The sequence below is a fragment of the Strix aluco genome, chromosome 1 (assembly GCF_031877795.1).
Source record: "Strix aluco isolate bStrAlu1 chromosome 1, bStrAlu1.hap1, whole genome shotgun sequence".
NCBI lineage: Eukaryota > Metazoa > Chordata > Aves > Strigiformes > Strigidae > Strix > Strix aluco.
Window position 1 is genome coordinate 139,083,448 of NC_133931.1, and position 19,233 is coordinate 139,102,680.

At 40.1% G+C, this 19,233-nt stretch overlaps 1 protein-coding gene across 8 annotated transcripts in view; it reads right to left on the reverse strand.

The window, feature by feature from the left end:
* HYCC1 (hyccin PI4KA lipid kinase complex subunit 1) overlaps positions 1-17,422 on the reverse strand; it is a 50,588-nt gene extending 33,166 nt beyond the window's left edge. For 4 of the 8 annotated variants that reach the window (XM_074837292.1, XM_074837247.1, XM_074837310.1 and 1 more), the window contains exon 1: positions 17,244-17,324. The gene's annotated coding sequence lies outside the window, so the exon portion shown is untranslated. Of the gene's footprint in view, positions 1-1,943; positions 1,964-9,556; positions 9,576-12,210; positions 12,231-17,243 lie in introns of those variants that run through there. The other 4 variants (XM_074837256.1, XM_074837283.1, XM_074837264.1 and 1 more) reach the window with 4 other exon arrangements.
* Positions 17,423-19,233: the final 1,811 nt, after the last annotated feature.

Here is a 19,233-nt window from a genome sequence, read left to right on the forward strand (position 1 = left end):
TGCCTGTGCTAATATTGATTGTTCAAAGCAAGGAACACACGATTTAACTGTCCAGAGAAGTCCTGGACACTCCAAGTCCACAGTTGACACCACATTTATCCAAGAGATGCATTTTTTCCACTTATTTCTACTGATCCATTGAGCATTATTTTCAGATTAAAGGCTTACAGAGAACACAGGAGTCGTTTGACCAGTAAAAACAGTAAGAGCATCCTTGGCTGGCATTATCCATTGGACTAAGGACAATACTTCAAGCTTTTATGACTGTGTATTTGAAGGCAAATCTTTTTTTGGCAAAAGCATGACCTTTTGAAATGAAATCTATAAAAAGCTGAACTAAAAGAAACAGGACAAAGTTTTTCCTGATCAGGTCTTTGATTTTTAAAGTAGCAGAGGCATTCTATTGAGAGTTAAGGCAGCCGAGATGAACAGAATATAGACTGTCCTTATTTTACCTTCATGCATTAAAAAATGCATATACCCTTCTGAATACACTGTTTAACCTCAAGCACATATGCATCCACAGCAACACACATTTGAGTGTCACAAATGAATCTAATCGTATACTTTCCTTGAAGACAAAGATTATCTGTTAGACTGGTCTCTCCCTAGAAGAAAAAAGCAGCCTCAATTCCACACATCACGTGTGTGGGGTCTACTAAAACAGGCAGATAATCTACTGTTTTGCTGAGGATTGCCACATTTTGTGCTAGTTAAATAATAGATCAAGTTGGGCTGCAACAATGTATGGACAGAATCAACAAATCCAAAACTGTTCTAAAGGAAGGATTAACAAATTTCAGTTAATATCACCATTTTTTCTGAAGCCCATAGAAAGTTTACACAAGTAACTCTAAAATTGATTTTTTTTTTTTTTTTTTTACACAAAGTAGGCCAAAATAAGGCCTAATTTATAGGATCTGTTAACCTTTTACAGAAAAAAAATCCCAAAAGGATTAAAAAGAATGCCTTAATTACAGCTCTGTTTGGATTCAACTGCAAAATATAGGCCACTGTAAGCATTAGATGCCCCAGTCGCTACGGAGTTAAAGCAACATTAAATGGATAAATACATGCTACTTTGAAAAAAAGCTGTAAAATTATATTGAGAATGTACTTTATAAATACAATAAAAACAATAATGAAAATTCAAACAATACAGCTAGCACTACACACTTCCCAAAAAAAGTCTTCTTTTAAGGTACATCAGCATGTAATTTCCTTTGAATAGACTTTTTTCCTTGGTGTCTTCCTCTTAAGTCCCTGCAAAGAGTTCAGATGAGTGGAGTTTGAGAATTTCTTTAAAAACAAATTGCTTTTGTCCCCAAAAATCAAACAATACTTTGACTAAAACTGAAGAGCAGCTTTGAACATCCCCATGCTCCTCTCATTGCAAGAGATTAAGAGGCAGAGTCATTTGGATGTCCTGGTAGAAAACAGTTGCAGTAAAGAAGTCTCAAAGATTCAAATGATAGCATGAAATTCTGTGTGACGCATCTCAGTAACAGTCAGGTTGTTGGATCTCCGTTGTACTTTTATTAGACACAGATATCTTCTGAGCTTATATCATAGATGAAGTAAAGGAACTTCAGGTGACACTCCCTCATTGCAGGTCTTATCACATTAGTTCACATTTGCCACATGATACAAGCATGCATAGATACTGCAGCCCAACTAACACATGGCAAATTTATCTGTGTGTTTATGCTTTGGGAGTTTAAAGCACTTTGGAGTATTTTCCACAAGAATCTCAACTTGGATTAGCAGCAAAAAATACAATTTATACTAAACAATAATTAACAAACTAGCTTTCTTAATAGAACATCTATTTAAAGTAAGCGTACCTCAAGCCATACAGCCCTTACTAATCTCTAACACTGGAACCCTAGGACATATGCAACTTGTACTCTAGTATCAACAAGAGGAGAAAAAGTCTAACTTACATTCCACTCCAAGTCTGCAATCCGTTTTGATACAGCTTGTGGTAAGACTGTTCTCTGGATTTGTTCCCAAGTAATAAGCAGCCTCCGAGAGCTGTAAATTGATCTTGCTCTATTCTAACACTATAATAAAACTCTCCTTACATAGGAAATACCAATTTTTGCTTTGTTTCAAGATGAGTAGTACAACTGGAATAAGATATGAAGCAAGTTTATCTGACAAAAGCAAGTCTTGCTCAGAAGAGACTTCTACAAAGTCTCTATGAAGACTATTCCTGTTTCCATTACAGCACAAATATAACAGGAACTTACCAAACTTGCTGTTTTTAATAGAGGGGGAAGAAAGTTGCTATGCACTGAGCTGGTGATGAGCAAGACAAGATGAATTAAGATGTATTCTCTGGCAAACTTAGTAATGGATCCATCTACTTTAATGCCTTCAGTTTTTCATACCTGTCACTCAAGACTTTAATACAATAATATTAAATCATGGTCTTGAATGAAATCACAGACAACACATGCGCAGGTTGTTCTTTAAAAAGAAATTCTCATGATAGGTGGCTTTCCTATTCTTTACAGCTACCCAGCCTTTGTAGAAGTCATCCACAGAATGCATGTGTGTAAATGAAATCTGGATTAAGTACAAGGAGGCTGGACTTGGATGAAGAATGAACTCTTGAGTTCTGCAGAACTGACCTTCTGGAACCACAGTATCAGGCATTTGCTAGCGGAAGTCAGAGCTGGAAAAAACAAAACCAGGAGCCAAAAACTGCTGAAGTCCCATCCTCTGGGAACTGCTGCAAGAAGAGGGAAAGCATATACTGTGTCCTTACCTAATCTGAAAAGTATCCGCTTGGAAGTTTGTACTATTTGGTAAGATTATTATTTTTTTTTTGTCTATGGGAGACATGGACCAGGAAGTTAAGATTTTTATGAACCATCAGCCAAATCTGTCAAATCATCCCAGAAGAGGAACAAAGTAAACTTGTAAGCATTCTGTTCAGATGTACCAGACCCACAAGAGATCAAGTTCCTGGTACATGTTGATCTTGTATTCTGTAGTAGTTTGTATACAAAAGTAGGGAAGTGCCAGTTAGGACTGAACTTTTCTTACCATTTGAAGTGGTAGAAGTGGTATTAAAAACTTTTTAGTCAGCTCTACATCATACATCAAGTTCACTTAAGGACTAATCTATACTTAAAATTCACATTGCTGAACCCTTTTATCTCCCCACTTGTTTCAGAGAAAGGCACAATCCTTGGTAAGCCTCAGAACAGGAAACAGCATTCAGGCAAGTGTATTCTTGAATGAATTGCCAAATAAGAGAATGTGTTCTCCTGATGCAAATGCAAAATTCATTTGAGTGATACAGTGATCTGTTCATTTACTACACAATTTTTAATACGGTCAAATATCTTGTACAAACGGATAGTTGTAGGTGCAGTAATGGATAGCAAATCATTTGAAGTCCCTTGTGAAAAGAAACCCATGCTACTGCGGACTCCAAAAAACACTCTGGCAAGTTTCAGAAACCACAAAAGCCAGGTCTGATTTCTTGACATTTTTCAAACTTGCACAAAGAAACAAAAACCCCAGTGTGCTAAGCCTGAAACAGTCACATGCTCTATTCAAATACACAATGCAAGCAGTGCTCAAAGACGCAACATCAAATATTCTCTGATAATTGCTATCTTCAGTGTAAAATCCAGCAGTGTCAACAAGATAGCTACAGTGCACCAAGCATCACCGACTAGGGCACAAGTAAATTCCTAAAGTGACAAGAGATGGCTGTTTAGAGTCTTCTAACAAGAGAACTAACAAGCATTAAGTGAAACTATAGGGGCCAGGTTAAAACAAACAGGAAGAGTTACCAAAAACAATGCAAAGAAAGTATGCATTGAGTCCCAAGTCCAAGTACAAGAACTTTACATAAACACACAGAAAAAGAAGAAGCCTGGACACATTCCTGGAAGAATCCATCCACAGCCACTAAATATATAAGGCACTTCTTCCAGTTCAGACAGTTCAAGTCAGATGTTGCTCCTCCAGAACACACCTCCAGCTTCCCCTATCAGTTCCTTTTTAGGCCTCTATTAACAGCCACTGTTAGACAATGAGGTTTCAGAAATTCTGGTCTGATTCAGTACGGTCATTACTGCAGTCTTCTTCACAATACCTAGTGTACCCACACAAAGATAACTGTTTTGAACATGTTTGTTCCCAGCGGTTTGTAAAGGTTACTAAACCTTGGGAACTGAAACTGCAGTCAATTCTAAATTCATATTGCCAAGGGCGTTTTTCAGTTTTGCTGCTTCCCTCGCTCCCTCTTCCCCCCCACCCCCCATGAGTGCTAGAAGAAACCACCTTATTTACAGCTTACACTTTAAATCACAATGTGGAATGTCAGTCTTGAAGAGTCAGGGGTCAATGGACTCTTCCATAATATAGATTTAAATAAGATTTCCTGATCATGTGCACGTATGCTTATTGAACAGTTTACACCTGGGATATGACAAGGTGATAGATATTTGCCCATCAAATGGAAAAGTCCTCCTGAACGCTATCCATTACAAATATTTTAAATCATAGGTTTAATGATATTCAGCCACAGGCAACAGTCCTCAATTCAGTTTTGATGACACCAAATAAGGAAAAAAAATTATAGTTACTCTAAAGAACAAAAGAGTACATTAACTAGACTGTAAAGAAACTATAAATGACTGTCTTATATGCAGTTGTTTCTTGTGCAAAGGATCCAGCGCCACAGAACACTGAAGCTTTGCAGCCCAGAAACCTACACATAAATACTTGACATATATTGAACTATAACTCAGCATTCTACAACCTTTAAATTCTGTCAATAGGGAAAAACAAAACAAAACCCACACACACCTACAGTTGAGATCATAATGCCATTTACAATGCTGGCAAATAGTCATGTGTATACACAACCCAGAATATTCATGATAAAAGTTTTCTAAAAAGTCTTGAGTGGAAAGTAGGATCCCTATAAGCATAGGCTTTTGAATATTTTAATCCTGATCTTTGACTCCTGGCAATTAATTTGCTCAACTTAAGATTGGCAAACAACAATTACAAACCACCTTTGTACGCAACTAACCTTGTACTTGCCCTTTACTAGCAAGGGGATAACTCTTTCAAGACAATGAATTGACTCATGCCAGGTAAACAACTCACCAAGATAGAAATAGGAGATTACACGTTGCTATATCCACTTGAATTTGTACGAGCCATAGTACGTCAGATTTATACTGTTAAAGTAGTACAAAAGCAGCCCTAGCAGTACAGTGCAAAACTGAAGTAAGATGAAGTAACTTCCACAGCTTGATTTTTTTTTTTTTTAATCCTACTTTACTATTTCTTTCTTGCTGCCTTCTGCACAAAAGCACACTGATAGCACAACTGCCATGCTGGTAACCACAGTCAGTCAAAACTGACCACTTGTAAGCCAACTTACTCTGGCTACATCCCATAATCCAGCTTGCAGAAGCCCTACTCTCTTTCAAGATATTTCATTTGCAGTATAACCTCAAGTGTTAGCTTTTCTACACCAATAGTTACATTCATTATAGGAAAAAAAAAAAAGAACTATTACTTTCAAAACAGTTTTTCTTAGCAGGTGAAATATACTCGCTTCCGCTTTTGTTTTACTCCACGCAAGCATCTTATTAAATTTTTAAGAGCGAACAGATATAAACAGCCTAGCCTTAGATAAAATAAATGTAGTTGAAAAATCTTGTCTTAAAGTATGTTCTTAGTTACTCTGGATTAATATAGCTAACAGTTTAACATACACAAAGAAAAATCAAGGTAATAACTATATGCATCATAAGGAAATAGAATTTAAATTAAAGTAACATTAAAGTGAGTACAACCACAAGCTTGAACAGACATAACTGAAATGACAAAAAGAAATGTGTAAAAGGGAACAGCGTGCTAATACTACAAAAGCGACCTAATTCACACAGGTTTTCCAGTTTTTCTTTAGCCACAAAATACCATAGTATTAAAATAAAGGTATCTTCTTTATGCTCTGATAAGAACAAACTAGAAAGCTTTAGAAATTTTGTGTTTTCTATGCATCAGCACTCCTGTAACTTCTGTCAAGAGCATCTACAAGCAGGCAATACTGCAGTACATGACAGTGCTCTTACCACTTCTGTAAGGCAGAAGTGCTGCAGAAGTTATCCACCTACAAGAAATATTCTCTACAGAACTCTAAACAAGGCAAACCTATCGTTCTCATGCACCCTAGTTTCCCTAAGCCCAAAGTGCGCTACACCCCTATGAAGTCAGGCAGTTTCCCTGAAACCCAAAGACAAATTTGAAATGGTGAAATAGAATAAACTATGCAGAGAGAATAATTATGTTGTAGTTCTCATTTCAGTGTTGCACGCAAGTCCTGAACCAGCCAATGGTCTCTTCAAGAGCACAGAGCATTATTTTGCTAGCAGCACCGCAACATCTAGTTCCTTGCCTCCTCAAACTTCAGTGCTACTATAGTATACCTGTACTAGCAGTTATTCATTTAATCTAGCTGTTTGTGAAGTCTGTTTGCTGCGAGCTTATTTTAAAAACGAGTTTTCCTTTCTAAGTGAAAATTCAAGTCAAGTTAAGAGGTTGTTCAGAATTTTCAGCCACATATCAAAAAGAAAGGTGTCAGGTAATTCAGCTGTTGGAAAGACTCTCAGTGTAAAGCATGCATAAGCAGATGCTGCACAATAGCTTGAGTATGACCTAAAAAGCATGTGGAGAATTGAGCAGAGGCTGTACTTCACCTCTGAGCATCAACTGTTAAAGGCCCAATTCCAACACCTTCTACCATTACAGCATGTAGTTTCAGCTAGAGCAAGCGGAGAAGCATTCATCTGACAAGTAGTTTAGCAGTGACTTAGTATGAAAAAGACTCAGCTCACAAAGTAGGGACAGGAGTCTGAGCAGGCTCTTCACCTTCCATTTTTAGTACTCTTCACCTTCTACTTTCTAGTAGCAACATTAAGAATGTAACACTTTTGGACAAAATTTCCCAACTCCACTGGCTGAGAATGAGATTTCGGGAGATTCTGCCTATTTCTAACCCCATTCGAAGTATCTGCACCTCATATAATCTGAAAGGCAGAGATGCCTACCTGCGTGCCAGAAACTGACTTTAGAAGATACTAACACAAGCCCAATGAAGAAGAAACTTTGTAGCAGCTCTTGGGACTTCATTTCAACCTAATCTTCCTTCTTGCCTCCACAAAATGCTCTGAGCTCCACAGACTGAGAATTAGATTGCAGAAGTTGCAGGTGCTTCAGAAGTGACTTATTTGCCAAAAAATAGTGAAGTTAAAAGTTCTAAAAACTTTTTAAAAATAGTATTACTAGCATGAAAGCCATTTAAAGATAATTGTCTGCTTTGAAATCATACCCTCCTTCACCAGGCAGTCACATATGTCCAATTAAAACTTCCCTCTACAACCCAGACTCCTACTCTGCAAGCATTCATGTTTTCATGTACCCACAAATATGAACAATCCTTTCAAAGCATTTTCGCTTGTAGCTAAGGAAGTCCAACACATTATACTTGAAACAAGCATGAAATCATGCTTTTGGCATAAATCCTACGACAGGTCAATGATTTGGATGTCCCAGAAACAGACTCTAAAGAACTTAGTACACTTCAAGAATAACCATTATGGTGTGTTTACCCAGGTTAGATATACAATATAGTGTAATAACATCAGATGTGATCAAATACGACGGCAACGGAAGGGTCTGATTTTACTTTTACTCCAGAGCATTTATTTTAAATGAGTGCTATGATACATCCCATCACCCTAATTCTACCAATGCAGGACCATTAGCATAACTTAGTATTTGCTATATATTGTCTCCAGCACACCATTCTATCATTTCCCCAAAGATCATGAGAGAAAAGCAGGAACCTTGTTATTAGGAATACACCACAGATTTTATAGCAAAGAGAGGTTTATGGTGGTCTATCAATATATGTTTTAGTAGCTCATTTTAACAGAAAAAAGATAAATGAAGGTGCATTTTTCAGAGGAGGGGTACATCAATACTGAAAATCTCAGGATTTAGTTTGCTTTGAGTGGTTGGCAATTGCTCCCTGTTAAGTTACAGAATTGAAATGACTCATCAATACATGCACATAATGCTGTGTTAAACAGCTTCAGGAAAAATATGCTCCATCCTATCTCTCCATAGCAGTTTTCTCATTCTTCCTCATCCCTGCCTGTCGCTCCCCCAAGCCTGTTATACAAGACTGGACATATTAATTTGAAAAACATTTCAGAGCACCTAAGAACAACTTTGTGTATTTTACATACTTTATAAGCAACAGAAAAACATGACTTCTTTAACTGAAACTTTAAAAAAGTAACTGCAGGACCCACACTTCTGTCTCATTCAGAAAAGATAAAAACAACACATAAAATACTCTCTTGCCACATATAATTTCAATGCTGTAGTATAAAATGTGTGCAACTTGAAGTCTCAGACAATTTACTACTCTTTATGTCTTGCTCTGTATTGTAATTTTAAAAAAAGTCCAATCCCAAAAGCATAATAGTGACAAAGCAGAAAAAAGGTGTTAATTGTCTTACATCGTAGGGTATATTAATTTAGGTTGAATTCATATTCGATGAAAAACCTCAAGTACAAAGTTCCTACTTCATGAAAGCATCTAAAGCTCAGAATATTAATTATTCCAAGAAAGAAATATAAATCTAATAAAACTCAAGTTACACAGGTTCTAGAGGGACTCTTGTTTGAGGAACTCACATACAGATTTTCAGGGTAAATGGTATCACCAAGTAATCTGCTGTTGTTCCAAAGCCATAACAACAGAAAGTTTCTAAAGAATTTATATCAATATCACTTAGGTAGCACAAAACAGTTTAAGATTAAAAATAGCAGAGCATGCATTCATTTTCTTTTCCTGTTTATTTGCATTCTCATTAAACCCCAAGATGTCTTCTGCTCAAGACAGGCCTGATTTCTAAGTGCATTCTTCAAGACCTAGATATCTAGCATTTCCAGACCAAGCAAGGGGTACTTCAATACTCAGTTACAAATTTAGAGCCCTGGTTTGGAGCACAGACTTCACTATTTAAAGCCTGACAAGTATTTCTGTAGCCTAACAACAAAATAGTCAAAGTTTGTTTCTATAATAAGCTGAAGTCTATGAACTTAGAACTTGATTTAGTGTATTCTGCTTACAAGTGACAACTGAAAAGTCACTTGAATGGCAGATGCAGTTATAACAATACACGGAAATTGGTCCCTGACTATACATGTATTTGGGACACAGTGGACTCAAATGAACCAGAGCTGAATGAAATCAATACAGCTTAACAAGCCCAGGAAGCAACATGTTATGTTTGTAAAAACTGTCATATCCATAGGAAAGCAGAGTTGCAATGAACCAAGAACAAAGCAAGCTGTATCACATGAGAGGAAAAAAAATACAATCTCATTGAACAGCCACTTTACAAACAGTATGACATTTGGGGGAGGGGTGAGGATTAATTCCACAACACAAAAAGATCATACAGCTGTCATTTAAAATCAGTAGACACATGTAACAAACCTGTTGAAGGGTCAATGTGGCATCATTCGGTTCCTGTTTCATCACTCAGTTATCTTCCTATTCACACTTTTGTCAGTTCCTATGTTTTACTGTACAAGCAGAGACCTTCCAGGTGATCCTTCTTCCCTTGACTTCAATATACCCACATCCAACTGCTGCTACCGAATTTATACAGGACTTTTATTTTACCACACCAAAAAGCAGTTGTCAATAGTTAAGTTAGTTCTTGTCACTGTTTCACTGGATCGCTGCAACTTTGTGAACACAGGTGAACTATCATCCACTTTTTTGCCAGAATAGGACTAAACATCTAAGATTCTTTTAAATACCAGTAAAATGGGAACAAATCAAAGATTTTCATTACTCCCTTAAAGAATGAATGAATGTATGCAAAGGAACTGCACAGTTTAGAGATCTTTTCTGCTTGTGTTAAGTTTCAGGTGGAAAAATCCTTACCAGTTTTCCCTGTACAGCTACAGCTTGCCAACAACAACAGTTTGGCATAAAACATCACTGCACAAATAACCATTACATTCTAGTAAGAACTCTTGGTAACCAGTGCAAGTGTATATGCTTCAGACACTTAAATTTTAGCATAAGACAAAAGGAATGATATTGAAAATATGTATGCCAAACAAAAGTTACTAAGGCAGCAAAAAAATTAAAAGTAGCTGAGATTGCAAATCTACTCAGCCAATCTCTAACGTGACGCAAAAGTGCTGGAAGAGTAGTTCTACTATATTTGCACACATTGCTGAAAATTCAACATAACTTCAACCACTTCTAGCTGAAACAACAGAATCCTGATCCATCAAGCAGTATCATCAAGTACTCCGCAAAACAGATGTTTCCTTTGTTGTGTTTCACTAAGTAACATGACAAATTTGATTGTCTGAAGTATAGTGTCTCATCACACCGCTGTGGTGAAAATACCCATCATTTACAGCACTGACACAAAATGCTGCTGAGAAAACAGGGAGGGGGGGAAAAAAACTTGAATTTTTTTTCCTCAGCTTTACAATTAAATGTAAATCACATTCATTCAAGACAGGCAGGAATCGGTAAGTATTATACCAGCACTGGCAAAGCTACAGAATGCATGTGTAAGCGGGTGTGCAGAATTACTGTCAAAAGCCTCTCGCCTGCTCCTCTCGCTGCTGCACTGGGAATTTAGTTCAAAGCAGGAAAAAAAAATGCAGGAGCCTGCTAGTCTTTCTAGATATGACCTATGGAGTCAATATAATTAGGAGCATGAGATGTGAGTGGAAAGACTACAGCTTACTGAGCCTAAAAGCTCTAACCGAGGAAAAGCAGTAGCATGTCCACAGCACGTGACATGAAGCAGGTAGGTATTCTGGCACCTAAAGCAAGTCAGTAAGATATTATTTTAACTGAGAAGACAGTAATAGGTTCAGCCATATGTGCTACTAACTACAAACCATAGGAGAATACCCAGAATTTCAACGGCAAAATCCAGTGTAAAGTTACTGCAAGGAACATAAAATTGTTGCTTTAGCACTAAGTACCAAGAGCCAAGGAATTCCCTAATATCACTCCTCCCCACGTTTTCAAAAACGTTTCTCTTCATCAGCCTAACACAAAATATATGATGTTGCAGTCTGATTTTGCAACCGACTTCAACTCTGAAAGAGTAACACAATTTTCTTCAGTCAGCAAACACTGAGAAGGAGTGTTACTGGGGAAAAAAGTTTTCATTTTTGTACCTGAAGATCCTATAACCTGCTTCCTCAGAGAGAGATGCTACTGTAATATATCCAGCATGTCTTACATGATAGACTGTTTGAAAATATCCACCGTATCCTAATTTTCAGAGATGGTGGCTGGTATTAAAAACCTGTTAAATGCATTTTTTTAAGATTTAATAGGTCCAACTTAATGCTTTTACACATATTGGAGTAATTTCTTTTAATACTGCAAATACTGTAAGATTAAAAAGAATTAAAAATAGGAAACAATTGTCTTTACGTATGAGATCAGGATTTAAGTACCTGAAGACAACCCACAATGATATAGTACAGCCTTGTCCATTAACCAGACACTCATGAAGACCTTATATTATCCAGCACTAGCTTCTGTACAATACTCACGACTGCTAGACAGTTTAATTATTAAGTATTAGATTTAATTCTATCACCTATTTAAAGTGTAACAGGCTTCTTCCCCCCCCTTTCTAAAAAAAAGAATTGCAATAAAATACAGTAACAGTACTGAATCATGGTGTTTAGTATTAACAAAAATACTAAAGTTGTATGCACTATTCATCAGGCTGAAGTTAATGTCTTGCTGAAGCATAAATATTTATCCAGTGCAAACAGCAGGAAACCTTAGGAGACAGCATGGCTTTAAGCACCAAAGTGAGTTAATTAGTATCCAGTGCAGTTTCAGAGCATATTATGCTATTTTTAATTAAAGGTTAGCCTCCAAATAGAAAAAAGTAACAAAATTGTAAAGGATATCTTATCTCTTACCCAGGAGAGCCATCTTTAATAGCTATCAAAAGTGCCCAAAATATGCAGTTTCTGTCACTAAGTCAGAATGAGAGCTCTTATGTCAATCAGGATGGAATACAAATACTTAGCGACTTTTGCATCAACAATAAGTGTGTTTTACTACTCAGCTGGTATTGCTTTTACCTAAATTTCTTTGTTATGCTTTGATTGCTGCACAGCATTTCATATCATCAGAGGTTAGAGATGGAAGAACACATACATCTGTTTTGGAGAGATAATCCGTTTCCAGTCTTCCTCTCAATAATCAGGTGATTCTTCAGCAATGCTGGCCATTTAAAATAAACTAAGAAATGGTTTCATGCACACCCGCACTTTTCATTGCGTCCTCCACACAGAAGAGTGATGATGATTAAATATCTAAATTCCACATGCATTATTGATTCCAGTTCTAGTAAATAATACTCCTAGTAACAACTGTTTATCGAACCCACTTGCATTACATTTGTAGACTATTTAGAAGATACACTGCAGCCTTATAAACAGAGCCCTTAATTCATCACACAAACAAATACACCGACATCCTCCCATTTCTGGCACGGCAATGACAAGAAAGGATCACATTCAAACAACTTCAGTACTCACTTGGGCTGTAAGTTATACTGCTTTCATTCACTACCTTTCCAGTTGTTCCCAAAGCATGTAAGTTCATGTGGGGATGAGTCTAAAGAAATCACTGTAAATAACAGTTGCCCTCCCAGACTAAGGCGACATTCTATTTTTATTCTGCTGCTATTGAACATGGTCCTAATTAGGACAAAGGCTTCACAACAGTTTCACCAGAAGTACAAGGAAACACATTATATCCTGCATTATTTTAGATGTGCTATAAATTGAGAACTATTTACAGCTGTTGTATCTTTCAGATGCTGTTGTTGTGTTTTTTTTTTTTTTTTAAATCTAATCCATGAGTATTTGAGTTTTCACGCTAACAAAGTTCCAGCACAAATTCTGATAGAAATCTCATGATTTGCATTAAAAACAAATGCAGAAGCATTTCACCCCTTAGCCTCATGGAAAACTTTTTAACTTTCACCACCATATTCAAATAACTTCAAATATTTTTAAATGTCAGTCATTTATAAAGAAAATCTTGAGAGCATACAGAGGTTCTTCACCTTAAAAGTGTGTGCACACACTTATACATTATAGAGTATACAGAAGATTCTGGCCAATGCAGAAGCTCTAATAAAACATTTTAATGGCATGCAGAGCTTGAGCAGCCTGGAAACTTTACATAGCCTTGCAGCAATTGCTACACATTCAAAACATTTTCATACTTTAGTGCTCCTTGTCTTTAATGTCACTGATCTGACACAAATTTCAGTCCTTATCCTGACACCACTTTGTTATTGCCTTCCAAGATTATCTCAAGAAGCATTTCAAATAAATTAATCCAGTTTAAGTTCCTAATTAACTGATGCTAACATAAAAATGTTTTAATTCCAATACGTTCTCCATTCTTAAATGTGTATTCAATATGCCACCATTTCAACTCTGGCAACTGAGGGCAGTGAACTGCCAAAGGGGACATTTTTTCTGGAAAAGAAAGAAAATATAGATTTAAAGAAAAGATATCATGCCTGCAACTCTAATTAAGGTGGGGGTTTTTTATACTTGCATAATTAAACAGCACAGCATTGACAAATCAAAAACTGTCATTTTGTTGAGCAGGAAAACTATCAGATTCCAGTAAAACAACAAATATTTTCAAGCACATCCTACCAAGTAAAAACCAACACACTGAAAAACGCTGCATACAAAATGCAGGTTTTAAGCACATTGTATTTTCATAATACCATGGAAGAAGTCTTAGAGATTACACAGAGGCACTCCAGTCACCGAGCTATTACACCTCAGAAAATAAATAGAAATTTGCAGACTTTGGTTTTTCCAAAGTGTAAGAGGTTCAGACTCTAGTTCTCCTAACTTCAAAGAAGACAGAGCATACACACAGTGAAGGTCATATCATCAGGCTTCTCATTTCTTACACAGCATGATAGGATATCCTGCTTAAACTTCATGCATATTGCACCTGGAAGACTTGAGTGCTTGGTAACTGGTGACACTGCAAGTAACACACAAGTGCAGTGATTCATAGGCATGATCTCCAGTTACACTAACAAAACTACCAGCACAAACCCTATGTCAGACTTAAATGTAAGCTTCATATCCAACCTTGCGTTTGCGAGGGAGGAAGCATGCCAGGTTACGCAGAGAGCGCATTTGCCTAAGTGAAAGCTTGGGAATGAAACCTGACCTGGTGATCCACCTAACGGATTTAAGTCTAAGCTGTTCCCAATATAGGCTTTGTATGCTTGCGGAATGCCCAGGCGATCTTTGTTTAGAATCCAAGTGCTACTGCATTTTAATATTGTCATCAACATGAACATTTGAGCCTCATGAAAGTTTCATTTGAAAGCCTCAAACATAAAGAGTACTCCACAGGCTCTTAGTCCCAAAGGGAAGCCTGGGAACTGTAACTTTTCTCTTACAAATCATGCAGATTTCTCAAACTATGCATCTTCCACACAACCTGAAACAAAATGGTTTCACATCAGGCCATAAAATGTATGTTTACTTTCTAATCCAAATAGCCAGACATTAGCTAACATTTGATAACTAACAATATAAGTCTCCAGAATGAAGAAGGTGATTTTCACATTGCATGTGCGAAAGTCAGTGACAAGTTAAGAGAGAACCTAATATTTACCTTAAGGCAGAATTTAACGAAAATATATTTCCTCACGTGAACATACAGAGAAGATTCAAGACAGTGGGGTTTTACACTAACACATACAAAGAATTTAGACTTTAACTCAGTGACTTACTATTAGGTTTGATTCAGTCATAACTTATGCGGCAGTAAATGGGCTCTTCTCCCAGCTTCGAGCCAGCTCTATTGTGCTAAGTAAAATATAGATGACACATACCATTTGTAGTGCCTAGCCTTGCAATATCTCACGCACATGCTTGTTTGTGATACAAGTCCTTGCAAAATTAGACTCCAAGTGACTTAACTACCCAGCTATGCCTGTGAACATGTCTACCACTCTCTCAAGTGAAAGAAAACCCTCCCAATTCAGGAGACTATGGCAGAAGTTCAATGCGATTCTGCCTGTGAAAGCCTTTTTCCTTGTAAGAAGCATTCTGAATAGATTTAACTTGTACCTTTAGAACAGCTCAACACTGAAAGTGAATTGCTACAGTTAATAAATCATCCAAAGCAATACTGAACTTCCTCAAAACTGTCACCCCTCTGATAAAAGGCCTGTTAAAAGTACCTTATCTCACAAAGAGATTATCACAGAAGAGAAGCAGCCGAGTTTTGCATTTCAAAAGTAGTATTTTCATACTGTCTTCTTACTCTGGAAGAAAAAAATATGTCCAAGAACAGTGCCAGATGGATCTAAAACTCAACTTCAAAGTACATTACTCTTACCAAAAGTATTTCACCAATGAAAGTAAAATAGATTGGAAGCTAATTTGACCAAGCTTTACAACACCACTTACTTTTCACAACATAAAAGAACTTGTTGCAAGGTGGAGAGGGCAACAAAAGCAAGGCACTGTCATAGAGGAAGGCATTCTGTGGAAAGCACAAACTTCTGAAAAGACACTATAGCATCTAGCTACATTATTGGAGGGAAAAACTGCAGAAAAGCCTTTCAGATGCAATGAAAAGCAATCACCATCGTCACTCTACACTTTGCTAAAGAGAACTGCTTTTTGCTTCTTTGCAGTGTCATTTATTCAATTTGCCTTTAAAAAGAAAACCTAATCACCAAACCTGAATTTGCAGCTAACAAATCTAACAGCAATCACTTAAAAAAAAAAAAACAAACTTTAAAACTTTCATATTTTCTTCTTCTGTAGTGATCCTCTCACGCACTAGCAGTGTATATTAAACATTACGAAAGATCAACGCTAACAAGACTTAATAATCTTCGAGTATACAAATCTTTTCTTTGTGAACAAAAGACTTTTTCGGGACGGAATTAGAATTCAATTGGACAGGAAACAGACGTGATGGCTTTCAGGATTAGAGGGAACAAGACAAGTCCACGAGCATTACCTCTGCTGTTACCACTACCTTTAAAACACAAAGCACATGGGACGTTCCTTCACTTTAACGTGCGTGAAGTTAAATAACGAAGCCTATACACCGGCACACCCCCCTGCAGTCTGCGGCACTTCCTACTTGCAAACCTCAACCACAAACTCTCGGCAATTATAACTGTTGCTGCCACCTCTCGCATCCCTACCCGCGGACACCGAAGTCAACGCGGCAGGAAAAAAAAAAAAGACCTAGAGATGGGTTAGAATGAATGTATTTCTCAGCACGCCACTAAACTATGTCCCAAATCCTCCCGCGAGCAGGCACACGCGCCCAAGGAACGGGAAGTCTGCTGCTAGGCACCGCGCTGCCTGCCCCTGCTCCGGGAGACGAGCGGGAGCAGCTCCTTTGTCTCGCCCGCAGCCGGCTGCCCGCACCCCCGGCCGCCTTCTCCAGGCGACACAAGTAACGGCTGCCCCGCCAGCCCCGGCCAGGCCGCCGCTTCCCGCCGCTCCGCCCGCCCCGACCGCCGCCCGGGAGCCGAGCGAGAGGCTGGGCGCGGGAGGACCCCGGCAGGCGGCCAGAGGCGGCCGGGATGCCGGCAGCGCCCCAAGGGGGGACCCGCCGAAAGCGGGGAGGCTGAAGCCGCTCCCTGGAGCGCCGCCCGGCCCCGCACCGGGGGCTGAGACCAGCTCCCCCGGCAAGGCGGGAGTGGGTCGGCCGAGCCCGTCACGGGCCCCCCTCCGCCCTGCCCCTCCACCGCCCCCCGCCGCCCCCGGGCACCAGCCCCGCCACGGCAACTCCGCCGCCCCCTTCCCCCCCCGCCACGCGCCCGTCGCCCACCGCCACCGCCGCCCCCTCCCCTCCCCATGCGCGAGCCCGCCGGGCAACGGCCGCTCCCGCCGGGCGCCCACGGTTGCCCCAGGGAGGGGCGGGGGAGTCCGCCGCCGAGTCGGCGCGCGGGACCCGGCGCCTGAGGGGCTCTCTTCAGCCAGCCGTTAGTTGCCCAACGGCCGCAACCGTCCCGCCGGCGCGGAGGGCTACCCCAGCCCCACGCGGGAAAAAGTTAGCTCCGCGGGGAGCGGCCGCTCCTCAGACTCACCCCTCCCGCCCGGCGGCTCCTCCGCCGCCCCGGCCGCCCGCGGACTTACTCGCCCGCCGGGAGCGACAGCGGCGAGGGCGGGCAGCGACGGGCTGGCACCGCCCGACCCCGCCGCTGCCTGGCGGCGGCCGCAACCAATGGGAAGGCGAAGCGCGGTCACGCCAGCCAATAGAACGGCAGAGCGGACCGTGCGGGCGCCCGCGCCCTCCTCTCCCCCAATGGGTGGTGCTGCCCCGCTCCGAGGGCGGGCGGCGGCCACCGGTCCGTGAGGGCGCCCCGGGAGGAGGGAAGGGGGGCGAGGGGTCACCGCCGCGTCCCGCCGCCGCAGGCCGGGGAACGTGAGAGGCGGCGGCAGCCCCGGGGGTGGGCGGAAAAGAAGTCATTGTTCCCCCGCCGGGGCTGAATCGGGAGCGTGACTCCAGCGCCGGGCAGCAGCCGGCCGGGCCGCGGGGAAGCTGAGGCGGGGCCCGGGGGGGGTCGTGCCCCGGTGGGAGATGCTGCCTCCGGGGCAGCGGGAAGCGCCCGCTCTCGAAACTGCCCTGCGAGCGCTGGTGGGAGCTGTCACACGGAACAAAACACGCAGCGGCAGCGCTTGGGCTGGCTTTGAGGGAGCCGGCACCAGATGCGTGTGTTACACCGCTGTCCGAAAACACACGCACTCCCACCCCACCCACCCCCCCGGCTACCGTCGCTTAGAAATAAAAATAGAGCTGGCGATACGCTCACTAATGAGACTGTAAAGCAAAATAGTCTTCAACTTCCCCAGCCCTAACAAAGAGACGATTATACTGGCCGACAGCTCCGCAAGAGACGTTTCCAGGCACCTGAGTGAGAATAATTGAATGCCTCTTAATTTTTATCAGGCGTGTCTTTATTATTCTTTAGATACTGGATTCTTATCAGCCTTCCCAAAGTGGAGCAAATGTGGGCAAGTCTCATTCCACAGCAATCTAAGGCCTTTTTCAATTACAAGTACTCTTTTTTGCAGGTTTTTTTTCTACTGACTTCATCCTTGGATTGCGCTGAAGAATGATCTTGAAATAAAACTGAATACTGCATTATTAGCCACTTTTTGTTTTAATTAAAGGTCATTGTTTTAATTAAAGTTTATGTTTTTTGTGACAACCAGAGTTTCTCTGCAAGTATGCTTTGAGGATTAAGTTTTAATACTCAGAAGCACATGCTTATAGTAATCTTCAGGATTAAGATTAAATTAATCAGTAATCTAATTGCTGTGTGGTGAAACCGAGGCGAAGAGACTGTGATTTGGTGGTCAGTGTCAAATACCATGTCATGACAGAGCCCGAATTAGCTCCACCAACACTTAGTGTCACAAAGCGTTGTCCTATACAATTATTCATTTAAAAGCCATGCTCTTCTATGCCTCACCAGTCTTAATTCTCTAAATGACTGTGTACAGGTAGATAATGTGTTCACACAAAAGTTTATTGACTTCCTTGGAGCCTAGAACCTGAGAAAAGTGCAGGTTCCGTGTATTTCTTCAAGATTTCCTGGCCATCCTCTCTATGTACGTCAGTATCTTTCTGTCTGAGCTGTATCTAGACTTGTGCATTCATTTCCATAGGTATCTAGTATAACACTTTAATTTATTGACAATAAAATATCTGTGTTATCTTCAACTATCTTTCATAATACAAATCATAATACATAAAACCTGCTTTTAGAATATAAATGTCTTTCTTACTAAGTCATTTGTCTTTAGAATACTCCCACTGTGTCATGGTCTAAATTCATTCTGGCATCAGTTTCTATGACACTGGATAAAAGAGGTCTGTTTTCCTGAAAAGAAAGATGATATTAGTTCCAACAAAGGTGTAAAAGAGCTTCATTATTTTACTAAGATGAAGAGAGACAATTAAATGCCATAATCTTAGGAACAACCAAATGGAACTTTATGAGTGAGATAATAAATTTCTACCTTAGAAAGAATATACATCTGAATCACAGCCAGAATACTTAATGGTTTTGG